Below are 12,568 nucleotides of genomic sequence, written 5' to 3'. Positions count from 1 at the left end.
GGCCCCATAGACTTGTGAGCGTCCAGGTGGTGTAGCAGGTCGTTAACTGCTTCCTCTTGGATTATGGGGGGTTCATCCTGCTCGCCATCCCTGTCTTCCAGCTCAGGGGACTGAATACCCTGAGGATAACTGGTGTGCCTGTTAAAGACTGAGGCAAAGAAGGCATTAAGTACCTCAGCCTTTTCCTCATCCCCGGTGACAATGTTCCCCCCCGCATCCAATAAAGGATGGAGATTCTCCTTGGCTCTCTTCTTGTCATTAATATATTTGCAAAAATATTTTTTATATATAATAACATAGATGTATCTGTTAGGAGCTGCCAGTCAGCCTTGCAGTCTGGCTTATGGCTTTCTACACAGGAAAACCCAGTTCAGTTTTTGCTCCTAATTTCTTTTCTCAAAAATTTTCCAAACATCGTATTGCCTATCACATCTAAAGCCTGTTGGGGTATAAGTTTTACTTTGGCTTTGTGAAACGTGTTTCTATTGATTTAAACTATTTCTAGCGTTACTTTATACTACATACTACTATAGCTTATGCTATTTTATGTACTAAGGACTGCGGCGTTGAGATATGGTCAACTTCAGTGACTAGCTTAGATTAGCCACCTGACTTTTACCTGACTAAAGATAGACACAGTCGATCCTGTGTTTATGGACTAAACAAGGCTTTCTGCCATTACAGCTCTTGGTGTGTCCCTGTGTGCTCCATCCTCTCTCACTGTGTTCTGCAGTGTGTTCACAACATAGCAGGGCAGGGAAGAGGCTGTAATATCAATAAGGTGTTGATAGAAGATTCACACAATCATTTAGGGCATTCCCTTCTCAAAGACCAGGGTTGATTATGTTGATTGGTGGTGGTCGTGCTTGGCATCGTAGGTGGGGGACACAGAAAGCAACAAGGGAACCACAGAAGCTGTCATGGGCTTTATCCTGGCAGGGCATAGAGACAACTGCAGTAAATTGTTCTGCTTGCAAGTCATTTGCTTTTATCGTTGTGACCTGGATGGTATTGCACCCTTGATAAAATTTCCCTTATCTGACCTTTTATTAGGCTGCTGGGTTCCAGTCTTGCCATTTTAAACTCTTGTGCCTTTTCAGGTCAAGCTTTCCTTGACCTGAGTGGGTTGTATTTTTATAAGGCCTTTTCTGTGTATTTCAGAGTGAAATAGCAGCGATCCTTTTCTTTCACTGTTACCAGTTTCCTCACACTCTTGAGTGTTCTTTGGAGCTGGGTCAGGATCCTGGTCCCCTCAGTGGAGACACCAGCCATGCTCAAGTTCCTTCCTGCACATAACTTCTTCCCCAAATCATTAATTTCTCCTCCTTTCTGTTGAGAACTTCTTCCCTTGCCTGCCCCAGAGTTAAAAAGAAAAGGTTTATACCTCCATCTTCCCCAAGTATCTTTTCAGTTGTGTTTCTTATTGAATTCTGATCAAGTTAGTCTCTGCACATGATCAGCATCCCCACCGTGTAGTATACTGCTCAGTTGATGCTAGCCTTGATGTCCCCATTGAGAACCTGATTTGCTATCAGGTAACTGTTCTGTCTAACTAAGAGATGATCACTGGAATTCTACATTTTAGCTAGTCTTGTGCTATGCAAAAATATTTTTCACATCCTCGTCTATGGAGCTCAAGTTCTACAGAAGAGCAAAGCACAGCAGAGAAAATAACCAGCTCCACATTCAAACTGAAGAGTGCAATTTTATGCAAACACCCTGAAAGACCATGCTGAGTCAAATTCATAAGTTCAAGCAAATTCTCCAAGGTGTTACAGATTTTTTTTTTTTTAAAGAGATGGCATTTTAGTATTCTGAACTTAACTTTCTTTTGTCTTTGACTGCATAATATGTTAGAAGTCATGATTAGGAAGCAATAAAAAAAAAAGAATTGTCTAGTAGTATGTACTCACACTCACTTTCTTATTTCTCTTACTGCTTGCTACTGTTACTTTTTACTCCAGAAATTTGAATTATTCCTTCTAGATTTCCTCTAATAATGGGTTAGTTGCAATGTATGCTATGTGTCCTTGTTATAGACCTTTCTTAGCTGTACTTTCAGCAAAACACACAGTTAAAATTGTGGAGAAATGGCCTTAAATAATGCAATGTCATTAGAGGTCTCTTGCCTGGGTTCATTATTGCTGATATCTTTCAGCTTTCTCATATTGTGCTGTAGTGCTAAATGCTCCCTTTGTGCCTCTGACCTTTAATACTTTCCTTAAATTTAATGAGTTTAAAGTGTAAAAGAAAAAGAATCTTGCCAAGCACAATCTTCAGGACTGTCATTTAATAGGAAAAAAAGGAACAGATTCACAAACATTAGCAGGTCTATACAAAACTACTTTGCACTCTTTCTACCTGCTGTGATATTCTGTTGATACAGTGTGCTCAGTCTGATAAAAGCATAAAGAAAAATAGCAGCAGACACTTGAATACTGTTCTACCTATGTGGTGTGAGAGAATTTGCTATTTCTCATAGTCTAGTAAGGCACTACTTATGTCCACTAGTGTCCATAGAGTCTATTACAAAATGGAAAAAAGTGTGTTGTCAGAAGAGTCAAACCTGATTTTTCATTTGTTCACTTTTTATTTTATAAGAAAAGTTTAGCCTCCACTGCCGTAGTTGTGCAGTTCTTGCAAAATGTGCCAATTTAATACACTATGAAATATTTACTTGTCCTCTTCAGAAAATTCTTCCCATTGCATCAGGCTAGCATGTTGCACCAGGCTTTTTGGGAGTGGGGCATGCTCCCTGCACTGTGTTACAGTGAGAGAAACTACTTCTACAGTGTCACTGCAGAGGAAACCTCCTCTCTGGGGACAGACTCTGCAATCTGCCATCTCCCATTTTGTCACACCAAAGAGTGCAAAAGTCCTTCTACAGACATGTAAACATTTTGTTGATGGAGAGAAGAGTGGCTTCTTGCCTGGCATTTTCAGCAATTATTTCCATTTTTTCAGCTGGGCTTGCAAAAAGCTGAATAAATCCAGACTGCAGAGCCCATAGCTTCTATTATTATTTTAGCAGTTAAAATGTTTTTTTCATATGCAGAAACTGCAAGAAGAAGCCGATGAGATGTGGCACAGTATCGGCAATGACAATGCCGACATTGCCTGGGTTGTTCCCGGAACGTTCACCTTCAACATTACATCCCTTGTGCCCATGGGCTGTTTGCCCCAGCTTCTCCCAAACATTCATGCTTGATCTTCTACTCTCTTCCTGAACAAGCCGTCCCTGATACAATCACATTAATACACACAAGCAAAACCAGAAAAATAGCATGGAGTCAAATGATACTTGCCACTACTGGATTATTTATTCTGTATATAAGGAGTATTTTTATCTGCTTCTCTTTGCCTTGCCCATTTAGACTGTAAACTCTTTTACAGATGGGACTACCTTGCAGAAAGAAGGGTCATGCTCAGCTAATTGCAAGGGTTCTACAGCAGCTGAGATAAGGGTGAATTATAATCAGCAGATCTGACTAAGAGGGAGTGATTCTACTGCTTATTTCCTCAATATTTACATGTCATCTTGAGAACAACAGATAGAGACTTAAGCACAGACAATGCATGATAATGAACTATCTTTTACTTGTTAAAGAGTGAGGACCAGCCACATTCTTTAAATATTAATTTTGTGTAGACTTTCAGATCACAGAAAGAGAGAAGATACAGTCTTTTTAAGCAATGGATAAATTAGGTTTATACAGATATTTAGAGTGCTAAATATTAAGTTGTTGGCATCCTTTTGAAGCATGCAACAGCACAGGGAGGAATTATCTCTCAGAGTAATGCTTTGTGTGATTTATTTAGTATGGGAGAAATCTGAAGCAAAGCAGAGAACTTGTGCAAAGCCATTACATTCATAGATTCTTAATAGGTCTGACCAGAGGATAAAGATAACTGTATTGGCCTTCTCCTGGACTTCTGCAGATGACACCTCTGGCCATTTGAAACTACGGGAGAACCATAAGATCTCTGAACAACATTTCCTGTTGCAAAGAAGTTGCATAAAAGGATAGAGACATTTTTTCATTTAACACTTTACAAGTCCACTGCCTAGACAAATCTGCATACCTAGTACATCAGCTCTACGGTCTTCCCAGACATAACAGTATTTGGTTTCTCTTCCATCCTACCATTCTTCAGTCTGACACTGTAGCATGAGACAACACTTTCAAATTCAGGGTGACTTTGACTGGCTTTCATGCTTATAACTCTATTTTCTCTAATTCTTATATCCTAAACCTATGATTTCTTTTTCTTTTTTTGAAACTCATATGTGGGCAAAAGTAATTCTGACTTAATTTTATTGGAGATTTATGAAAAAGGTTTTGTCTATTCCATAATACTGCTCTGAACATAAACTATGGCATTATACTGGAATTAGCTAGCCTGCTAGATGACTTCAGTCTTGTTTTGAATATGTTGACTGACATGTCATTTTGCCCTTAAAATAATAATGGGATTCTGGAAAGAGTCTTCAACTTGTAACATCAAAGAATTGCTCAATTCACCTCATTAGTCTTCAACATTTCAAATACAATTGCAGAATACATTAAAGATTATTTTGGTACTAGATTATCCTCTAGCTGAAAATATTATTTTCATGGCTATTCAGTATATTAATTATTTACTGTTGTCTTTACTTATCAGTAAATTCAAAGCTGAGGAAAACACTGTATTACATGGTAAATTAATCAGAGCAACCAGATTTCGTATCAACTCATACCTCTTTCAGTTGCCCTCAGTCTGAGAATGGATAGCATGAAAAGTCTTTTGATTTTTTTTTCTTTATTCATCAGATTTTACTAAGCAAAGTAGCAGACAGGAGGCATTGTGATAATCTGCCCTGATTTTGGTTAGGAGGTACCCACTTTACTTTCCAGGACCTAATGAATTCTGCCAGCCCCAGTTTGCCCTTTCCTTTCTCCTAGGAACGGTATTAAAACACGACATTTCCCCTCTTCTCTTTGAGCTACTCCATGATACTGTGTCCTCATGTGGAGTGTTGTAACTTGTTATCTATATAATGCTTTTCGAAGGAGTCCCAACGCTTTTGTTATCTACATAAATATCAAAATGCTTTTGGCCCCTGCATAATTGTTTTACCTTCTTGTGCCTTTCCCTCTTTTCTCCTCTCCCTGAACCCATGTGTTTAATGTCAACTTCTTTTCACTTAACTACTTTGTATCAAGAATATCTTGTGTTAGCATCATTATTATCCTTTGTATTAGTTTAAAAAGATGAAAATCTTGGAAGTACAAAACAGAATCACATGCTTTTACCATGGATCTCCTCTGCATCCACCTCTGTTTTCCTTGGTAAGATTTTGGGTTTTAAGTAACTAGTAATTTAAAATCCCTCCATTTTCTCACTTCTATCTTTTCCACATCTGTAACAAACCTGTTTCTTTTTATAATATAAGCAACCAGAAATAGATACAGTGGTTGAAATTAATTTTCATTCCACTGTGTTGGAATAATTTCCTTTGGGTTACGATAGTCAAAATGTGCTCACAGACTGCACTGGTATAAAGCCTGAATTTTTTGCTGACATTCATATTGCTCACTTATGGCAATAGAGTTACTTCTGGCTTATGCTAGACTAAAAGGAAGCAGCACTTACCATAATGCCTCTTAAAAAAACAACAACTCAATTTTCAGCTTTTTCTTATTTCATATTCTCTCCCTATTTCATTATTTTGTTATGTTTAATTGCCTGACTCACTTATCTGCACAATTCTATTAGTCTGACCAGGGCGTTTTGAGTTTTCCTTTTCCCCACTTCTATTTATTGTTCCTCCTTTTTACTTACATCACTCTTGGCCTCCCATTATTTTAAAGTCATTAAAATTTTCATTTCCTGTCTTCACATCAGCCAGAACTAGTGAGCAATACTTAAACCCAACATGCTCTAGCACTCAAATCAGCCTCTGAGTGAGGCTCACTCAGAGTCCAGTCTCTGAGCACTGAGAGAAATGGCACTGAGTCCAGTCACATTTATCCACACCATGGGATTTTATAACTAGTTTTTATTCTGCCAGACCCAAACTTCCTTAGGCCTGATGATCTTCCTCATAATGAAGTGAGCCAATGGCAGAGTAGCCATGGATGACCAAGGATGTGGCTCTCATTAATTTTGTCATGATGCTCTGGAAGTAATTCTCAAATGCCCAGAAACTCACATTGCTCTTCTTGCCCTACCTCTGAATATTGATTCTGCAGGAGAAAAGCCACAAAATGATGACCAGCATTGCCAGCTCTGTCATCACTACCACAACACACTGGGCAGGTGGCAGTCCTAAATGCAGGCTTTATTAGAAAATTCTCAATTATATCTGCCAGGTATCATTGTGCCCAAGAGGCAGGCCTTTCCCATGACCTATTGCTATGTATCCAGGAAACTGCCTCTGTGGTACACTAAATGGTTAGGAAATCCCCACTGCACTTGAGTTATACAATAACCTTATGGCAGGCGCTTGTGCTCCATTTTTCTATACAGTAGTGACAAGATTATAACTATGCAGTTCAGGTTTTATTTAAACACTGATGTAATTTCTTTTAACAGAATGGTATGTGTTTTATTTGGAAAACCCTGAACAATATAAAATGATGTTTTCCTTAGCAAGGTGATTGTTAGTGACAGACTGGCAGGAGCAGGGCTGTATTCTGTGGCTTAGAACTGCTCTGGCAAAATGTATGGGATAATGCTGATATTCACCAGCTGAAGATTGGTCCCACCACTTGCTTCTGCTGCATGGCAGGAGTAGAGGCAAAGTGTGAAGTTCTGTGGTGGTCAGGGCATAAGATGAGGTGCTTCACAAGCGCAACTGCCCCAATGTCAAGCACTGTTGCAATGGCTTAGCACCTCTCCAGCTGGGTCCTCCAGAGTTAATCTGGTGAGCCATTGCAAGTGGGCTTCTCTGCAGGCAAACTTGGGCTTGGAGGAAGGGAGAAGCTTGCTCCTTGTGTCCAGCCTGGCTTGAGCTGGCGCAGCTTTCCCAGGATACTCCAGCCAGCCTGGCAGCAGATCACACTCTCCTATCCTGTAAGCTAGTGTGTGGGTCTCCCCACATCAGGACTTTGGCAGGTTACTACAGAATCCTGTGGATTGCTCTCTCATTTCTTGAAAACACCTTCATACACTAAGCTTTCTGTGTTAAGTTGTGTTACTTCGGCTGTGACTATCCCAAACCAGGCACAAGAACAGAATGGTGCAGGGGTTGAGGCCGAAATACTACAAAATCCAGAGCGCTTTGTGTATTTTTCCCTCCCCCTCCTGAAGTGTGCATCAAATTAAATTTACTCAAAAGTTGACAAACTTGTCCTAGATCAAAAGTTATGAAATGGAACTGTATGTTTTCAAATGCAGGCAATAGCATTGATTTATAACTCCTCATACAAAATCATTTTTGTTTGACTTTCTGTAGTCAGGGTCTGTCATAGGCAAAAGTACAAATACCCTACTGGGTTTATTCTCTCTTGTTTGAGTTGTATCTGCAATCAAATAAGGAAGCAAGCAACCACAGCAAAAGCAACAACAAATGGTTCAGACTTCTCCAAACTTATTGCCTAATAACTGTGAATGTAGAATTACCTTTCAACAAGATTTCAGCAGTTTTCTGAATAGCATTCACTGATAACCTCCATAATTAGGGTCTGTTCACTAATGGTGGTATTTTCAGCCCGGTGTAAGCTCCCAAAATAAGAAAATCCCATCTTTAAGAGTTTTCAGGCTCATCAACTGGAAGAGAAAAAGCTAAGGCTCTGCATGAAGAAGCAAAAAAGCTGCAATGAGAGTGGAGAGAAGCTCTCCCTTCCATGGGCTTTGTTGATTAACACATAGTGGACACTGCAGCTAAAACAAGTCTTCAAGCAAAAATTGAAAGTGATAAGAGGGAGCCTATTTTGTGAATCCAGATAAGAAAGGCTGCCAGGAGGTCTGTGTGGGATGAAGGAATAGAGATGGAGGAGAATAAAATGAACACAGCATTGAACACAGCATTGATACTGATTTGGGTTTTGTTCTTCAGTTTTACCTCTACTTTCTTTTTTTTTTTTAAGAAGGATATAAGTAATCTGCCATGAAATGTAGAATAAGTGATTCCAGCATAACAGTCCCCTAAAGCTTGCTCCAACCCCCTCTTCTTAGTCACTAAAAGTGTATGAAAAATGCAAATCACTGAAGTAAAAAACTTACAGGCTCAGTAACTGAGGTAACGGGTTTTTGTTTATAAGAATAGCATAGCACTCTGCAGCATAAACCGTCAATTAATCCTTTGGTGCAACCTACGATGATAGACTGCCTGGCATTATCAGATTCTGTTTTAGCTGTACCATAAACACGGTAAGTTAAAAGGGCTTCAGGCAGCTAAAATGACACGTTTGAAATTTTGCGTTGCTTTTTTATTCTTCATTCAATTGTGCTAACAGGGGAAAAAGGTGAGAGGGAGAGAAGATCAGAGGAAACCCACACAGGTTTTAAAATAGATTTTGAAAGGCAATGTACTTTATTTATGTATTTTACTGTGGTTTTTCCACTGTGTACGCATCTAATCCCTTCAATCCCTGCCTCTTTATGCGGCTGTAGGTACAGATCCTTACCTAAGGCGGGTGAAATGGGTGTCAGTGGGAGTGGTGCGATGCTGCTCTAGATACAGATTAGACATAAAGGCTCAGTTTTGGCTGCCTAAGTTTTGGTGCTTACCCTAGATTCAGGTTAGGTGCGTTGGATGTGTCTGTGGGTCAGGGAGAAACCAGGCTTCATCCCTGTTTGCTCAGGCAAGACCTGGGCGTGCACCACCCTCTCTTCCCCTGTTTCCTGGCATATTGATACATGGGTTGGAAACCAATATAAGCCACCAAACAGGTCTTCTCAACTGGATAGCGAGGATGACCAGGCATGCCACGCACTGCCCAATGTCTCCGTTTGCCTTTGAGATGCAGCCATACCTGGTTTAGGTTTCCTTGATAATCCCCATAGGTGTCTGCAGAGCTTAACCATGCTCTGGGCAAGCCAATGTCTGTCCTTTGACTATGAAGGAAGCTAGGACCAAATATATTTCCAACATAGGCTATTCAAGCACATGTCTAATGTTAGGTGGGAAGAAACTACCGAAAAGCTCTGTCTTTTGAAAAAGAATATGTATACAGAAAATGATCTAAACAGTACCTTTCTTTGTCTTTATTCCCTGTGCGCAGCCTGAGGCTGAATCCTGCTAACGTTGAATGGGTGTTTGGCATAAGAATGCACTCAGTGCATCTCAAACAGGATGGGGTTATTCCTTCGTCCTGTTTTGACTACTCTGACAAGAAACAGAAGTGTGTTTCTTCAGTTTATTTGTATATCCTGTATCTTCTCAGCCAGGATTTCGGTTCCCACCTTCCTCAACAGCTTTTATTGCTCTGTATTATTCTCTGTCTTTAGAGCCTTCCTACTCTTATTCACCAGGTTAACAGTCACATATGCATTTTCTGTGTGTTGCAACACAAACTATTGCTTTACCCTAACAGGAGTATTTGCATACAAGAGGACAAGGGTTCTTCAAACTTTATTTTATTCTGAAAAAACCCTGAAGGCCCTGAAGAACATGTGCTATATGTTTTTCATTCCACTACTTTAAAACAGTACTGGTAATGAAATGTCCTGTAGGGACAGCTTTAGTGAGACAAGTAGTCAGCATTGCAATACAATGATGGCAGTGCCTGTGGTGCTTTGAGCACGTTATTACTACTGCATTACATTCTGGAAGATGACAAGAGAAACAGAGTGGTTATGGGCTCTTTGACCAGTATTGTTGGAGGGTAGTGGTTGTGATTTCTGCAATGTGGGCTTCTCTCAAGCTATTCTGTGAGCAATAGTACCTTGGAGGAAGTGCTGGCATTACCCTAGAGAAAACTAACAGAGCTGCAACCAGCTTCCTTGGAGCGTTATTTCTGGCAAACAACGTTCTTGCCTTGGATAGCTCTCACATTGCTGGAAGACCCAGCAGGCATCCTAGTGCTGAGGCATGCTATGTTTTCAGGCACCTGTGAAGATAAATTGGTTGTGAACTTTGTTTTTTGAGGTAAGTGCCCCCAGGTCAGGACATGAAAAATTAGTCCTCTGGTTTGTTAGATGTTTTCTGCGTAGCTAAAACAGATTTTAAAAAATGCTGAAGTGTCTTCCAGTGAAAAACAAATCTGCATAGAAAAATCATTTCCAGATTAACTCTTAGATTCCATTTGTGTGTTTTTTTCCCAAGCTAGTGCGGTGTGCTCCAAGGCATTTCATTTTACTTTTAGTATTTCTGTGGAGGATAAACTCCAGTCTTGCATGTGTGATCTCAGGAAGGTTTTATTTTCTTTCAGCATTTTGTGTCTTTGTTAAGCTGGGCTAATCAAAGGTACGGATTCACGGCTCTCTCCCTGAGTAGCACCAGACAGAATAGTACATACACCTACCGCCTGCAGTCACGTCTGCAGCTAGACGTATGCTCCCTCCCTCTTTTCTCTCCCATAAATGACAATTCTTTTCTCCCACCCTTTATCTTATCTCCTCAGATTATTAACACTGTGGAGCAACAGTATTTCTTTGCTTTGTGTTTTTGCTGCACCGAGAATAGGTGGGATACTGGTCCGTCTCATATTTTCTGGGAAAAATTGAACTGCAATAAACTGTGTATTGCAAGGTAAGGATATGATTCCAGCTAGCAGGAAAGCTACCAGATAGACATTCTTTTGTCCACTCAAGGAATCGAAAGAAAAGACTTGTGTTGTTCAAAAGGCTTTATCTTTCTTTTATATTACTTTTTTTTGCTATTATGAGTTGTTGAATTGCTGCCTAAAGCAGCTTCTAGATTTTTAATATAATGACCATGTTGTTAAAGGTCTTTTTCTAGGCCCCTGGCTATGTTCTCATTCTCTTATTCCCATTCATTTTTCCTCCTTTTTCTGTTCCGTTCCCCAGTGTGAGTGGCACTGATGGAGCTACCAGGACACTCCTGTCCCTAATAACCTAATCAGTCCAATAACAATCAGGGACCTCATTAGACTGCTAGCTATTGAGTCCCCTTATGCCATCTGTGTTTGGTGCTGTGGCATATACAGATTGTTCTATTTTAAAAAATCTCTTTGTTCTCTGAAAAATATTGTTGAATAACAGACATAGTCCCTCTGGGTTTCTCCTCTAAGGGTTTCGTTCATAAATCCTACTGTTATCAGGCACAAAGGGCTGACAAGTGATGGCCTGGGATAGCTCCTGCACCCACAGTCCTTGGCAAGCTGGAAAGAGGCCACCCTTTCACCATTTGATCCTCTTTCTTCCCCTGAATATGAGAAAGAGAGAAAAAGTTAACAAAGCTTTTTGCCTTCACCGTCTGACTGGTTAGAGGGAGAAGGTAGAACTGGCGGTGGGGTGGGCGTCTCTCTCCCTGCACACTCCTTTGTGCTGCCCTGGCTATGTGGCAGGGGGAGGACAATAAGGTAGTGGGAGAGCCGAACTAGCTCGCAGTCCTCTCCCTCACATGTGTGCTCATACCCTTTTCCTATGACAAGTGGATATCCCTATTGATAAATTACATTTGCCGTACCTATACAGTATTCCCACAGCATTGCCAGCAGTGGAAGACCTATTCACTGCCAAATGTGCGTTATCAATCCCATACCATATGCAGTCTTTTAAGTTTCAGTAGAAAATGAGCTATTTCAGAGGAAAAAACGAGTTCTTTTGCTGCTACTCAGGCAGCAGTAGATGAAAGCCATAGGAAGAGGATCAGTGAAGTCGGCACCTAATGACATTAGGTTCCTTTGAAAAGAGCTGAGGTGTGCAGTCTCACAGGTCTTTGAATTTTACAGAAAATCCTTGCTGTAGTGTCAGGTGTTGGCCACACACTTCAGTATAGTTGTTTATCATTTTTTTCCACTTGTTCAATCTGTGTACATAGTTTCACGGGGGTTTTGTATGAATATGTGCATTTTTAACTTGAGATCACTGAAAAGGAGATGTAGTGAAGCAGTAATGGGTACTGTTGCATACATTTTCTTCCTTTTCTGTGAGGAAAAACAGTAAACATGATATTTAAAAATATCCAGAGGTCTTGAACGTCACTTTTGCAAGAATCATTGAATCCTGCAGATTAAGCCTTTGATGTCTGAGAGGCTCCTTCAACTAAGCTTTAATGAATGTGTTACCTAACTGTCCTTCAAGGAAGGCCATGATCATTACTTTGCTGTGTAACATTTCACAAACTGAAATGATAAGATTCTTCACCAAGAATGTTTGTTCTGTTAGGCTTCTGGCTCTGATTTGTAATGAAGTAGGATCTTCTGTGTTGCAAGAATAGTAGTTAGTTTGTTAAATGTTGTTTTGCGATGATCAGCGTATACAGATGGGCTCCCTTTAGGTGTGACAGATTTGCCTGAAGATCAGAAAATGTGGCAGCTCACCAGGCAGCCTGGCTGAATCGCCAAGTCCCCAATCTGTGGGACGTGCTGACATGCAAAAGCTGTGGTTTTGGAAACTCTCAAACACGAACTGCCCGATGACCTATTTCCCGCTGGTAGTTTCTGGGTGGAATGAG

This window comes from Pygoscelis adeliae, unplaced genomic scaffold, assembly GCF_000699105.1.
Source record: "Pygoscelis adeliae isolate BGI_AS28 unplaced genomic scaffold, ASM69910v1 Scaffold25, whole genome shotgun sequence".
Lineage (NCBI taxonomy): Eukaryota > Metazoa > Chordata > Aves > Sphenisciformes > Spheniscidae > Pygoscelis > Pygoscelis adeliae.
The sequence above is the reverse complement of the archived record's forward strand: the minus strand, read 5'-3'. Positions refer to the sequence as shown.